The sequence below is a fragment of the Lissotriton vulgaris genome, chromosome 6 (genome assembly GCF_964263255.1).
Source record: "Lissotriton vulgaris chromosome 6, aLisVul1.2, whole genome shotgun sequence".
Taxonomy (NCBI): Eukaryota; Metazoa; Chordata; class Amphibia; order Caudata; family Salamandridae; genus Lissotriton; species Lissotriton vulgaris.
The window spans coordinates 1,818,911,776-1,818,927,145 of NC_141694.1; positions in this window are offsets into that span (position 1 = coordinate 1,818,911,776).

The window sequence follows — 15,370 nt, forward strand, 5'->3', positions numbered from 1 at the left end:
TCGTCACATTATGTCGCAGCGAAGACATCAAACTGTTCACTCTTCCTTTAGAAATCACCGGTCGTGGAAAGTTGAAACGACATTTGGTGTAGAACTTCTCCTTGTTTCTGAATTTACGACGACAGTACTTTCCACAACGATGGCTTTGGAAACGTAGAACTTGTTCTCTTAGACTTTTCTTCTCCGTTGCGTTTGGAACAGCACACGTAGAATACTGTTCGATGAAATTCATCACTAAGTCATCCGGATCTGTTCCAAATTTAGGTGCATCCTTGATCCACAACAACATATGTATATGAGGGGCACCTCTTGCTTGGTACTCCTTTCTCCAGAAGAAATCCAACACCTCTCCAAGAGGTGGATTCTTTTTATTTGTGATGAAAGACATCATAGCTTCAAATCTATGATTGAAGTACCTGCATACATTCACTGGATCCAAAGAACACAGTTCTCCAGGTGTCTTGAATTCAATGTTTTCAATATTTCCATTTGCCTCTCGTAGAAATTCAAGTAAGTCTTCCCAGCCATACTCGGCACAGCTCAGAGTGAGGAACCATGTTGGAGTTCCTAAGTTCCTCAGCATACATTTTAAATCACCATGACGACGGTACCAGTACTCATTAGTACCACGCTGACACGCCATGAGATTAATTAAGTGAGAGTCCAAAATACTGTCTTGGACATTGACTTTATGCATAAAGTCACTTGCCGAGATGTTTCGCATCTGTATACCACTTTTTAAGATGTGGTTCACTGCATATGACAGTCCAGACAGATCGCTTTCAAACAGGAGATGAAACAAATAGGGAATGCATTGCCGAAACCTAGGATCTGCTGCATACAATCGTAAAGTCCGGTATTCAGAGGCAGGAATTTGATGAGGTCGCTCATCATATCTTCCTCCTTGACCTGTGGGAAATAGCTGTGGGAAACACCGAGCTTCCAAACTTTCCTCCCAAACACTAATGGGACTCCCTTTGGCTTGTTTCATTTGAAACAACTCAATAGCATTCCCCATGACTTCCTTGGAATGCAAAGGATGAACACTATAATGTTCATATATTTCTTCACTTTTAGAGGCCTCTACTTTCTCAATTTGGCCAGCACACAAATCGCTATCCTCTTCATCACTTACTTCCTCTTCTGCAACATACACATTCTTATAGTACTTATTATTTTTCTTCAAATACACTGTTGCCTTTTTGACTTTCCTAACATCCACTAAATCTTGCCATATTTTCTTATTCTTTGTCGGAACCCCATTAACCAAGATAACCAGAGGTTCCTCTTCCACTTTTTCTATTCCAATTGTGTTAATGTTTTTCTTCAAATCTAGAGGCAAATAAACAACTCTTCCCTTTAATCCTCTCTGTAAATCTGCTGGAGGCAACTTCCCTGTCTTCGGCTCCATTCTTACAATAGCCTGAAAGGGATGGATACTTTGAATCAAAATAGATTCATAAGTATTTAAATCCTTCAATTCAGAAGGAATCTCAACCAATTCCAGATTATTATGAACTGCCCTAGCAGGCATCTGGTTTTGGTTTAATTTATTACAACAATAAGTACACACACGTTGATCCGATCCCAAATCAAAATAATTTTCTACCATCAAGTATGTGGCAAAATCCTTCCATTCACTATTATTTTCCCTTTCACTTTTTGCATATAAATCCACTACCTTAGTCTGATTCTTATAATAAGTGCGTCGACAACATACACAAGTGAATTTAGGCCTCTCACTTGATTTCATCTGAAACGTGGCAATTTCCTTCTGAAAATTATCTGTACTGGAAACCTGTACATTATCTTCCACATTACCCTCTACTTCAGGGTCAATTTGAACATTCTCATCTTTACTACCAAAGTAACAAAACTCAATTTCTTCACAAATATTCTTCACATCTATTTCAGAACCATGCAAAAGAGCAGCACATAATTGTTTAAGCATAATTGCTGGACTCTTAGCATAATACAACATTCTCACTAATTTTCTCACTTTATTATGATGCACTGCTAGCATCCTGAAATGATGAAAAACACTCTGGCATACTCTCCTGGAAAGACAAGCCAGTGAATGACCACGCAAACCTGTCATTTGTCTCACTCTGCAAGGATCTAAATCCTGCAACAACTTCATTTTCTGCTTCAAACTTTTCTTATTAAATGTCCGTATAAAATCACAAAGCAAATTGATGGAAACCTGTCGCACACTGCAAATAGAACTACACTTCCAAATGTACACAGGACCCTTAGGACGTCTTCCTAAAACCTCATCACTTAGCGCCTCTTCTGTCTCTGTTGTCACAAGTTGTTCTTTTTCAACTGGACAACCATCCTTCACTTCATAAGCTCGACCACTGATGTCAACTGCATGCACCAAATCATTATCCTGAAAATAAGTCTCCTCATTAAAAAATGCCTCAGAACTTGAACTATGCATCCATTCTCCGGAAAAAACTTCACAAAAGTTAGTACGATTTACTACTCTCTTCCATCTACTTTTTGTTTTGAAATCAGAAATTACCTTGCTTAGTTTCCTAATTCTATTGATTACCAAAATAAACAACTTTCGCTTAATTTCAAAAGCATGATCAATAATTTTCTCTACATTTTTCTTCTTCTTATAAAATGCCGCTTTCTGTTGGCCTTTCTTTTTAATACTTTTCAATAAATTAACTAATATCCTATTACGGAACATTCGATTTCGAATGTCCCTAAACTGTTGTTTCCTTCTACTATCATGCACAGAGTTATCTCTTCCTCTACCAGTAACATTTGTGATGGGTCTCTCCTTTCCATTTAAATTACTTTTCTTTTTGTGAACTGAAACATTTTTTTGAGCAAAACTTTTTTTACTACAAATATTTCTTAAGAATGATTTCGTGCTCTTACCCGGACCTTTCTTGGTGTTTTGACAAGTATTTGGGGAAGAGGACTGCTGCAATAAAACATCATCCTGCTGTCTTTGACGTTTTCTAGCCTTTCGTATGCGACTTTTGGAAGGCATTTTCAAAACTATGAAAGAATCTGCAGTTGAATCTGTGGAAAAATATAATATAAAATGTTATTAACCACTATTACCAAACAGTAAATAAATAACAGTCATCTAAAACTTAATGCCGTACTAATTATTTAACATAGCAAATGTTTTCCACCAGCACTGCATCACAAAAATGACACTCAATGGTACAAAAAAGGCATACAACACTCATAAATCACTCCCTAATATTTTAAATCATTAATTCAGGATGACGATAAGATGTAGCCTATCTAAAGATTTGTTTAGGCCCTAATCTTTAGACTGGGGTAAATGTGTGTCATTGATCCACATTCAGTCCATCACCTGTTTTGTTTATTTGAGGTGAGGCCAACACATGGTTGCAGAAAAGATTTTCACTGAAAAATATCAAAATAAAAAAACATGTGAAGGCCTACCAATGAAGTAAATCATTAAATGAAAACCAATACATTTCTGGAAATATGCACTACTAGTGCTTCATAAGATGTTTTGGGTCATATTTATAAGGCATTTGAGTATCTAGTATGCTATTTTACGTTCTTCCTGGTGCAAATTTATTGTAAATATGCTCCCACCTGCGGTTGGCAAATTTAGATTTTGATTATGGGAGTTAGATAGGCATGTTACTAATTTCCCAAAAATGGTGTATAACCCCAAACAACCTTTGAAGCAAATGCTCTTAGCCATGTTATCCACCTCCCATTCGATAACATGGCTAAGAAGTGCTTGCAAATGTGAAAAAAAACGGCCGCAATGCATGAATATCGCAGAAAAGTCAGCGATATTCATGCATTTTCCAGCACATGCTCTTAGCCATGTTATCCACTTCCTATTAAATAACATGGCTAAGAACTGCTCAGGGCCCCATGAGGAACGCTTTCCATTTAAAAAGGGAAAAATAACATCAAAGACACTAAAATGCCTTCTAAATATGACCCCAAACAACCTATGAAGCTCTAACAGTACATATCCTGAAATGTAATTGATTTCAAAATTCGTTTTTAAACACAGCATATAAATCAATTGTATACCTGCATTCATGGAGAAATGACTAAAAATGTCCTTGAGACACATGAAAGTGTTTTCTGGAATGCCCTAGCACCATTTTTGGGACACTATTAACATGGCTACGTAACTCCCATAATCAAAATCTAAATTTGCCAAGCGCAAGTGGGAGCGTATTTACAAGACACTTGCCCCAAGAGGAACACTTTCCATTTAAAAAGGGAAAAATAACATCGCAGAAAAGTCAGCAATATTCATGCACTTTCAAGCAAATGCTCTTAGCCATGTTATCCACTTCCTATTACATAACATGGCTAAGAACTGCTCAGGGCCCCATGAGGAACGCTTTCCATTTAAAAAGGGAAAAATAACATCAAAGACACTAAAATGCCTTCTAAATATGACCCCAAACAACCTATGAAGCTCTAACAGAACATATCCTGAAATGTAATTGATTTCAAAATTCGTTTTTAAACACAGCATATAAATCAATTGTATACCTGCATTCATGAAGAAATGACTAAAAATGTCCTTGAGACACATGAAAGTGTTTTCTGCAATTCACTAGCACCATTTTTGGGACACTATTAACATGGCTAGGTAACTCCCATAATCAAAATCTAAATTTGCCAAGCACAAGTGGGAGCGTATTTACAAGACACTTGCCCCATGAGGAACACTTTACATTTTAAAAGGAAAACATAACATCTTAGACACTCAAATACCTTATAAATATGGCTCAAAACAACCTATGAAGCTCTAGCAGTACATATCCAGAAATGAAATTGATTTCTTAAATCGTTTTTAAAAGCAACATCTCTGTTTCAGCTTACATAACAGACCATAAAATGGGCTCCATATATCACAATATCTTGTGTTACTGCATGCCAGAATGTTACACCAAATATGCAATTACAATTTCTCAAAGAAACAAATTCTATTTGTATATCACTAGAGACAAAACCACATTTTAAAAACACAGCTTTCTTCATCATTTTCTCCTTAAATCATACTATTCTCTATCTAAATTAAATAAATCTTTTCTCACCTTAGCAAATATTTTTTTGAGTTTTGAAAACAGTCTGAGAAATACACCAAATTGTCTTCAGCAGAAGAAAAAGGATGCACTCCAAAGGCTGCAGCTATTGAAAGCACAGAAATACAGATATTCTTTTCACATATCTCTCATATTAGCCAATCATACCTCTTCCCTCACTTTTTTCAAATCAAAACCCTTCCCCCCTCTGCCCTGTCTGCCTTGTTTCCATAGCAACCACCTCCTGGAAGACCTCTCATGTTTGCAAATTCACACAACAATGTTTCAATTGAACTCTGAACTCTCAGTGCACCTGCGTATCCAGTGCAATCTTTCATTAAATGTTTCTTCCTTGACCATTCAAATTACATCTTTCAAAGAACACATCCATGCACCCTAACTTTCTGTTTTCAGAAATGGAAATGCACCAATCACTGCTAATGAATCATTAGCATTGTAAATCCACAGTTTTTTTTCTTTAGAAACTCCTACTGTTTCAACTGCCCTTTCATTACCACACTTCATCTGACTGCAGAACAACCTTCTCCCACCATGTTTAAGGTCTGGATTGTTGGACATAGTTACATCCACTGGGCTCAAAGGTATGCTGAAAGCAGAAATTTACGTAACCTCAATTTACAAGATGTGGAAATTAAGTGGTTGGGCCAAAGAGGATTAAAATGTCACCAATTGATACCATTGGTGAAAACCTTTATGCATTTGCCTAAACCTGACCTGTTAATAGTGCACTGTGGAGGTAATGATTTGGGCACTTTGACAGGGGTAGGTCTGGAAATGCTATTAAAGGACACCTTTGAGCAATTAATGGCACTTTTTCCTCAAACTGCCTTGGTATATTCCAATATATGCCAAAGACAGAAATGGAGGTGGTCCAACCAATTTTGTCCACAAATTGAGAAAGCAAGGAAGCATGTAAACAAATCTGTTTCAGCTTACATGAGAGACCATGGAATGGGCTCTCTGTACAACAATAACTTGCGTTACTACATGCAAGATATCTACAGAGGAGATGGAGTTCACTTCTCAGATGAGGGCAACAGAATTTTCATTCTGAATTTAAGACTGTGCATTGGTACCTACTTATAAGTACCTAAATGTACCATAAACCCAAAAGCTCTTCTCAGAGCTACCCTACATCTGATCACTCACAATTATTATTTTTCTCTAACTTTTTTCACTAATTTTCCACAAAATTCGCTCCCCGGAGCGCTACCCGGTTCGCTAACCGAAAGCTAACCTCGCGGAATTTTTTAAAAAAAAGTTTTTTTTTCCGCACATATAAGCCTCCTCAGCCACGCTCAGAAAACCTAGGGGGTCAAGATAAGTCTACCATGACCCCTTCTACCCATTGTAAACATTATTTGCCCTCCATCTTGTATCTTAATGCGACCGAAACACAAAATGGTGGACTCCCGTGACGCTTAAGGTTCGCTAACCGGGCAGCTTCCCGGAAAGCGGTCCTAAAAAAAGGCGGGAAAGTAATTTACAGAAAAACGACTAGAGACACTCTCACCAAATATAGATTAGCTCATACTACATAACAATCCCTTCCATTCTCACAAATTTCATTGAAATTCCATTTAGCCATGAAGCCTGTAGACCTCTCCAAGTACCGTGAGGTAAATTACTTCACAAAACACATCTGAATTGTTGGAATTGACAACCAATGAAAATGTTACTTTCATTTTCTACTTTTATTACCTGACATTTAATTGGTTATATACCTGTATATATATAAAGGGAGAGAAGGAAACACAGCCATTTTGACTACTACTTCTTGTTGTACCTCCTATTTCAATAGCTTCAAAAAACTTCAACTTCTTTGTGAAGGTAAGTTATAATTTAATATATTGTGCACTATGACTTAATATAGTAGACTTTTTCTGCTAGATATACACTATCCCTCTGTAGTAGTAATGTATTTAGATAGACTTCTCTGTTATAGTTATCAATGGAGTAAGGCTTGTCTTGGTTAAATCACATACACTTTTTTATAGTCCTATTTCCACTCTCATACTATACACTGCCAAAAGATAAATTCACTGATAAAAACTGCCTATCTAAAATTAATCCCAACAGTGCCCTATCTCTACTAATATATATTTTTTTAATCCAAATTTCAGGCAAAATGGAAGGCGAGCAGCAAGTTTCTTTTGAGATGGACCTGCAAGAGAGCAGCCAGGAATTAATTGAACCAATTGACATGGAATTTATGGATGAAAGCTTGGATAATGAACTGCTGCAATGTGTCCAAGCAGTAGATGTCCTCCTTGCAAATGAGGACATTTTGCAACCTCACAGATTGCAAACAATATTTCAAGAAAATAATGACATTTCAGACACTGAAATGTTAGAAAGTTTAATAAATTATGAAAAAGAATCAAAATAAAAAAAACACTTTAAAAAAAAGAAAACAAAAAAAAACAAGAAAAACAACAAACAATTAACATACAGTATTAGAAAAGTCCTTCATTCTTTTATCCATAAAGTTCGCTGCCCAGAAAGCTATCCGGTTCGCGAACTTGGCGCTTACCACGCAAAAAAATTTTTTTTTTTTTCGACCCTCCTAGGCCCTTTTAAAACCTCTACATAAAACCTAGGGGGTCAACGAGGATCTACTATGCCCCCTTATGGTAATTTCCCCCTTTGTTTTGGCCTCCTCTTGTCTCTCGATCCTACCGAGAGACAAGATGGCGGCCGCTCCGGACTGTTTAGAATGTTGACAGACACCGGAGGGCCAATCAGCTTCTCATCGCAAAGTTCCGTTACGCGAAAGGTTCGCTAACCGGATAGCTGCCCGGAGCGCTGTTACAGATATATATCTTGATTTAAACGTTAATTTCTCAAAATCCACTGAAGCACATATATTGAGACCTAGCAAAGGCACATCAGGCTAACAGTCCCTACAATTTTGCCAAGTTTCGTGAAAATCCATTCAGCCGTTCGGGCTAAAAGTGAGTCCAACCGCCCTATGGAAATTAACATGGGAAAAAGGCGTTTTGGGACCCCCCTTTTTTCTCGGCCCCCCCTCCACAAAACTCCCCCAAATTTTCAAGGGCTGCTCAGAAACAAAATGTGCCATTTTCCTGAAAATTTCAGCCAATTCCGTCCACAAACGCAAAAGTTATTAGGCATAGAATTTTCAGAAATCCCATAGGGAAAAAATCCTAACTATATATACCTACTGGCGACCGCCAGTAGGTAATATATATATATATATATATATATATATATATATATATATACATATATATTAATTACCTACTGGCAGTCACCAGTAGGTCTATATAGTTAGGACCTAGTTACCATAGGAAATTCGCAATATTATATTGGGAATAACTTTGGCCCCGGTGGACGAATCTTTGTGAATTTCTCAAAGAAGATGGCCCGTTCCGCTCCGCTTCTTCCCTGAAAGTCTCGGGTAGATTCGTGAAGCGGGGGCCGAGAAAAAAAGGGGGGTCCCAAAACGTGTTTTCCCAATGTTATTTTCCATTGGACTATTAGACACGGCTACAGCCCGAACTGCTGAACGAATTACACCAAACTTGGCAAAATGGTAGGGAATGGTACGCAGTACGCCCTTTTGTTTAAATGGTGTAAATCCCTCCAGTAGTTGTTGAGAAAATTGAATTAGAAAAAATGTATATATCTATAGGCGTGCACCGTACGCGTACCGTACACGTACCGTGCGCACACAGTACGCGGACCGTGCACGGACCTTCGAGTGCGCGAGCTGCATTTTGAATTGGCTGCCAACGTCTGTCAACACTCCAAAACAGAAATTGTAGGCAGCCATCTTGTGCCCCGGTAGACTGAGGCACAGGAAAGCAGAACAACAAACGTGTAGAACTCAAAAAGGGGGCAGGGTAGAATCACCCTGACCCTCTAGGCCAGCTTAGGGGGTCCCACAAGGACCATCTAGCCCCCCCCAAATTATTGTTTTTTCCAAAAAATCACGGGGTACCATCTTGTGCTAGTGTTGACAGACAGTGGCAGCCAATCAGCATGCCTTCCTGAGAAAGCTGCATGCTCATTGGATGTCAACACTTCTAACCAGGAAGTGTTGGCATCCATCTTGTGCTCGATAGACCAAGGCACAAGAAAGGGGGCAGGGTAGACAACCCTGCCCCCCTAGGCCTGCCCAGGTGATACCACAAGGACAAAAAGGCCCAATTTTTTTATTTTTAAAACCTGGTCTGTTTATTTAAAAATTAACCCCCGGGGGGACCAAATTGCGGGGCATAGTAATAAAGAAGTGTGGGGGGTGCCCAATATTCACCACATTGCCGCGGGGATCGCCGCCCTCTGGGGCAAAGCAAGGCAGCCCCTTGGCGCATACTGGAGGCTCCTGGTGGCCTCGTTACCCCACCGGGACCCCGAGTATGCAAGGGGAATTAGTTCCCCCTCTGCAAACGCACCAGGGGTTGCGCTGCAGACTGTTGTAAAAAGGGACCGTGCCCTCGGAACACCTCCCTGCAAAAATGTAGTAAATCAGTATAAAAAAACATAACAATTAATACATTTAAAAGTTGTCATTTAACAAACCTTCGAAATTAAATGAAAAAAACATAGGTTTCAGGCTTGAAATACTAAGGAATAAGCATTTTAAAATACATTGACATTCACTTAAAAAACCATAGGTTTCAGGCCTTATATAGTTAGGAATTAGCATTAAAAAAAACTTTGAAATTCACTGAAAAAACCATAGGTTTCAGGCCTTATATAGTTAGGAATTAGCATTTAAAAAACCTTGCAAATTCACTGAAAAAACATTGGGTTCAGGCCGTATATAGTTAGTAATTAGCATTTCAAAAACCTTGCAAATTCACTGAAAAAATCCTAGGTTTCAGGCCTTATATAGTTAGGAAAAAGCATTTAAAAAACCTTTGAAATTCACTAAAAAAACTATAATTTTTAGGGGTGTTATAGTTAGCTGGACAAACCATTGAAATTGCTCCTATACAGTTAGTTTTACTAACTATATTTCGCGCACCCACAATCCACTGCTGATGATGTCACATATTACATTATACATGACATGGCCAGTGACATCACTGATGACATCTCAAATGACATCACTGATGACATTATCCAGTGAATGTGGTTTGCTTCGTTATTTAAATATGCATGATATATATAGCAATTTGCATTGAAGGGTGAGTGGATATATAAAAGTAAATATTTGGATGGAGTATTTAGTAGCAGTGTAATTGACTGTTTACTTTACCAATTTATAGTGTCTCACTAAATATAGTGGATAGTGAGCAATTTCAATGGTGTTGTATGAGTGAAATGTCCAGCTAACTATAACACCCCTAAACATTATAGTTTTTTTAGTGAATTTCAAAGGTTTTTTAAATGCTAATTCTTAACCATATAAGGCCTGAAACCTATGTTTTTTTCAGTGTATTTGCAAGGTCTTTTAAATGCTAATACCTAACTATATAAGGCATGAAACCTATGTTGTTATCAGTGAATATATATATATATATATATATATATATATATATATATATATATATATATATATATTACCTACTGGCGATAGCCAGTAGGTATATATAGTTAGGATTTTTTTCCGATGGGATTTCTGAAAATTCTATGTCGAATAACTTTGGCGTTTGAGGACGGAATTGGCTAAAATTTTCAGAAAAATGGCACATTTTGTTTCTGAGCAGGCCCTGAAAATTTGGGGGGGTTTCGTCAAGCGGGGGCCGAGAAAAAAGGGGGGTCCCAGAACGTGTTTTTAACATTGAATTTTCCATAGGGCGGTTGGCCTCACTTTTAGCTCGAACGGCTGAATGGATTTGCACGAAACTTGGCAAAATTGTAGGGACTGTTAGCCCAATGTGCCTTTGCTAGGTCTCAATATTTGTGCTTCAGTGGATTTTGAGAAATTAACGTTCAAAAAAAGATATATATCTGTAACAGCGCTCCGGGTGGCGCTCCGGTTATCGTACTTTTCGCGTAACGGAACTTTGCGATGCGAAGCTGATTGGCTCTCCGGTGTCTGTCAACATTCTAAACAGTCCGGAGCGGCCGCCATCTTGTTTCTCGGTAGGATCGAGAGACAAGAGGAGGCCAAAACAAAGGGGGAAATTACCATAAGGGGGCATAGTAGATCCTCGTTGACCCCCTAGGTTTTATGTGGAGGTTTTAAAAGGGCCCAGCAGGGGCGTGGGGAGCGCCCAGTCCGCGAACCGTAAAGCGTTCTGGGCAGCGTACTATAAGGAAAAAAGAATGATAGACTTTTTAAATACTGTATGTTAATTGTTTGTTGTTTTTGTTGATTATTTTTTAATTTTCCTTCCCTTATACTTACTGTTCTTTTTTTTAAAAACATTTTTTGATTCGCTCCCGGTTCGCGTACCGGAGTGCGAACCGGGAAGCGAACTAAAAGAAATAGAGGTTGGCAGAGTTCCAAATATTCTACCAATTTTTTTATAATGGGGAGGTAGTTCTGAAAAGAACTTTTTTTTGTTTTTGTTGTTTTAAATTTTTTTTATTATTTTTCTGAACATTTTTTTAATTTTTTTGGTTTTTTGGGGGGAGAGGGAAAAACAAAAACGATTCATTGTAAAGGGCTCAATAGGAGCAACAAAAAAAAGAAGAATTTATTGTTTGGGGCGTTTCGGGCAAACATGATTATCAATAGCTTTGATAATTAGAGTAATGCTACTTTCTCTGTAGCAAATGAGTTGATTACAGCGCACGCACACTTGTTTCACTTCCCCAAACTATGTTTGGGACCATCTCCCTCGCCTCTGGTCCCGTCACTTCTTGTACAACCGATCTTCTAGCCATCGCAGGGGGATTTTCTTGCTCATCACGTAGCTGGGCAGCACTATAGTTGTTAGTATGCCACCTACTCATATGCCGATGCATAGTGTAGTTGCCGAAACTGTATTTTTTATCAGTCCCCCTGGACAGTCTTTCTTTACATATACGGCAAAAAACGTAGCGAGCATTTACTTTCTTTTGGCCCTCTGGAAATTTAAAAAATTGCCAAATGTAGTTCTCCTTCCGATTATACCTCCTGGGCTCCTCTGGCAAAAACAGTGACTCTTCCTGCTCTTCCTCCTCTTCCTGTTCTTCCTCTTCTTGTTGTATAATTACTTCAGCAGGTGGTCCTCTCTTCCTTGGATCTGGTGGAGGTGGTGGGGTAGAACCAGCTGAAGCTACTAATGAAGCCATATCTCAATGTAAATAAAGGGTCTTTCTCTCACCAAGATGAAAGTCAGAGTGAGGAAAGAAGGAGGGGTTTTCATCATTTGGGAAAAGCAAAAGTTCTAAACCAATGAAAAGTGTTAATTTTAGATCACATGACCTAGTATTACATCATTAGGAAACCAAAAGTGTAATGAACCAATGAAAAGTGTTATTACCGAGTCACATGACCTGCTGTGTTTACGTTTCGCGCTTTGCGCCGCGTTCCAGTTCGCTTCCGGGTCCGCTAACTTGGCGCGTCAAATGACGTATTACGCGACAACGCAAAACATCATGATAACGCAACAGTTACGCTAAAGGAACGTTTACCGGTTCGCGGACCGAGTCGCGGCTCCTAATTGAGCTAACAGGAAGCTAACCGGTTCGCGGACTGGGAGCGAAACAAAAAAATTTTTTTAAAAAATTATATAAAAAACATGTAAAATATATTTTCAGATTTAAAGAAGAATACAGCTACAGATATTAGCTTTTAAAAAACCAATGAAATTCACTGAAAAAACCATAGGTTATAGACCATATATAGTTAGGAATTAGCATTTACAAAACCTTGAAAATTCACTGAAAAAACCATGGGTTATAGAACATCATCAGCAGTGGATTGCGGGTGCGCGATATATAGTTAGCGCATCTAACTATATATGGAATTTCAATGGTTTTATGCGAGTAAAATAAGGTTTTGTAAATGCAAATTCCTAACTATATATGTTCTATAACCAATGGTTTTTTCATTGAATTTTCAAGGTTTTGTAAATGCAAATTCCTAACTATATATGGACTATAACCTATGGTTTTTTCTGTGAATTTCATTGGTTTTTTAAAAGCTAACATCTGTAGCTGTAAAATGTATTCTTCTTTAAAACCCAAAATATATTTTAGATGTTTATTGATCATTTTTTTTGAAATATTTTTTTTCTTCGCTTCCGGTAAGCGAACCGGGAAGCTTTCCGTTAGCTCATCTTGATGCCGCGATCTAGTACGCGAACCGGTAAACGTTACGTTAGCGGAACTGTGACGCGTCGCGGAAGCGCGACGTATCATTGTCGTGTAATGCGTCTTATGACGCGCCGCTTTAGCGGTCCCGAAAGTGCTCGGGACCGCAAACCGGAAACGATGCGGGACGCGGCGCGCACCGCCTAACGTGAGCGGAACAAGTCATGTGACTTGTTTATCAAAGTTTTCATTGGTTCATTTCACTTTTGGTTTCCAAATGATGTATGACTAGGTCATGTGACCTAAAAATAACACTTTTCATTGGTTCAGAACTTTTGCTTTTCCCAAATCATGTAAACCCCTTCTTCTTTCCTTACTCTGACTTTCATCTTGGTGAGAGAAAGACCATTTTCCATTTTGATTGCAATGGCTTCTATCTTTGCTTCAGCTGGTGGACCCCCACCACCACCTCAACCTCCTCATGACAAGAGAGGACCACCATCTCAATTCATCTCCAACAGAGAGGAGGAAGAGGACGACTTAGAAGAAGAGGACACTGATGAACCTGAATTTATTCAGGAGTTGCCCCGTGTTTCCCGAAGGAAAACAAGTTTTATTTGGCAGTTTTTCTCAATTCCTCGAGGGGAGAAGAAGGTTAATGCCAAATATGCCACCTGCCTAATTTGCAAAAAAAGATTATCTCGAGGCACAGAGAAAAAGTATAGTATGGGCAACTATACTATGCATCGCCATATGGTCAGGTGGCATCCATTAAATTACAGCCGGGCAGAGTTAAGGGACCTGCAAGATAATCCCCCGACAACTCCTTTGGCCAAATCAACTTCAAATATATCTTTGACTGTAAGAGAGGCACAGGAAACTGTGCCAAACATACAGCCAAACTTCAAGCACATGAAGTTTACGTGCATACATTGTGGTGCTATGCTCTCATGTGGCAACATGAGCGTAAACTTAATCAACTTGGTGTTTGATAACCATAACTGCCCTAACCCACCCAAGCAGTAATTTTTTCTTTGCTCCTGTTGAGCCCTTTTCAATGCCTGTTTTTTTGTTGTTTCCCCTCCATGAAAAACACAAAAAAAACATAAAACTGTTCTAAAAATACAAAAAAAACAAAAAATGTTCTGAAAAAAAAATAAAATAAATAAAACAACAAAAACATAAAAAAAAAGTTATTTTCAGAACTACCTCCCCTTTCAAATAAAATTGCTAGAATGTTTAGCACTCTGGCAAGCTCTATTTCTTTTGGTTCGCTTCAAGTTCGCTGCCCGGTTCGCGAACTTGAAGCGAACCAAAAAAATATTTTTAAAAAAAAAGAAGAGTTAGTATAAGGGAAGTAAACAGAGAGTAATGTAAAAAGAAAGACCGCTATAGAGAGTAAATCAGAGATAGTGTTTAATAGATCTATTTATTAATTCAGGATGACGATAAGGTGTGATGTCTCGTGAGGTTTGTTTAAGGTGAGACCTACTCAGGGTTACAGATCAATTTTACACTTGTTGAAGAATACAGAGCAGATAAAGCATGTGAAGGCCTACCAATGAAGTAAATCATATCCTCTTATTACATCATTCATGACATGGTCAGTGACATCATCAGCAGTGCATTGCGGGTAAAAAGAGTAGAAAACATTTACCTTATAATTCTTGTTACCTTTTTTAAATATTTTTTCATACTTTCAATCTGTAAAAGAGAGAAGAAACATTTCCAAAAATATTACAACATGTATTTAAAAATTACAAAAGAAAAGGGAAAAGGTTCAAGAAGAAATACTTTTTCAACAATTTTGACATTTACAGAAGCCTCTGCTTCTCTACGTCCCCTACACAATCCTAAAGATATATATTTTAAATAAACAGTATCTTCATGCTGATGAACTGAGACCTATTTTGGAACATGGTACTTCTTTTGCACTGCTGATGTCTCACAATAGTGATGCAATAGCAGCGCAAAAAAGATGTAAAGCCATCATAAAATTGTGTCTAATATTTTAAATGATAGTTTCAGGATGCAAATAAGATGTGTGCTTTGAAGAGCTTTCTTTGAGGTGAGGCCTATTCCTTTTTTTAAAAAAAACAGTACCCAGAAATACAGCACTGTAAGCATTA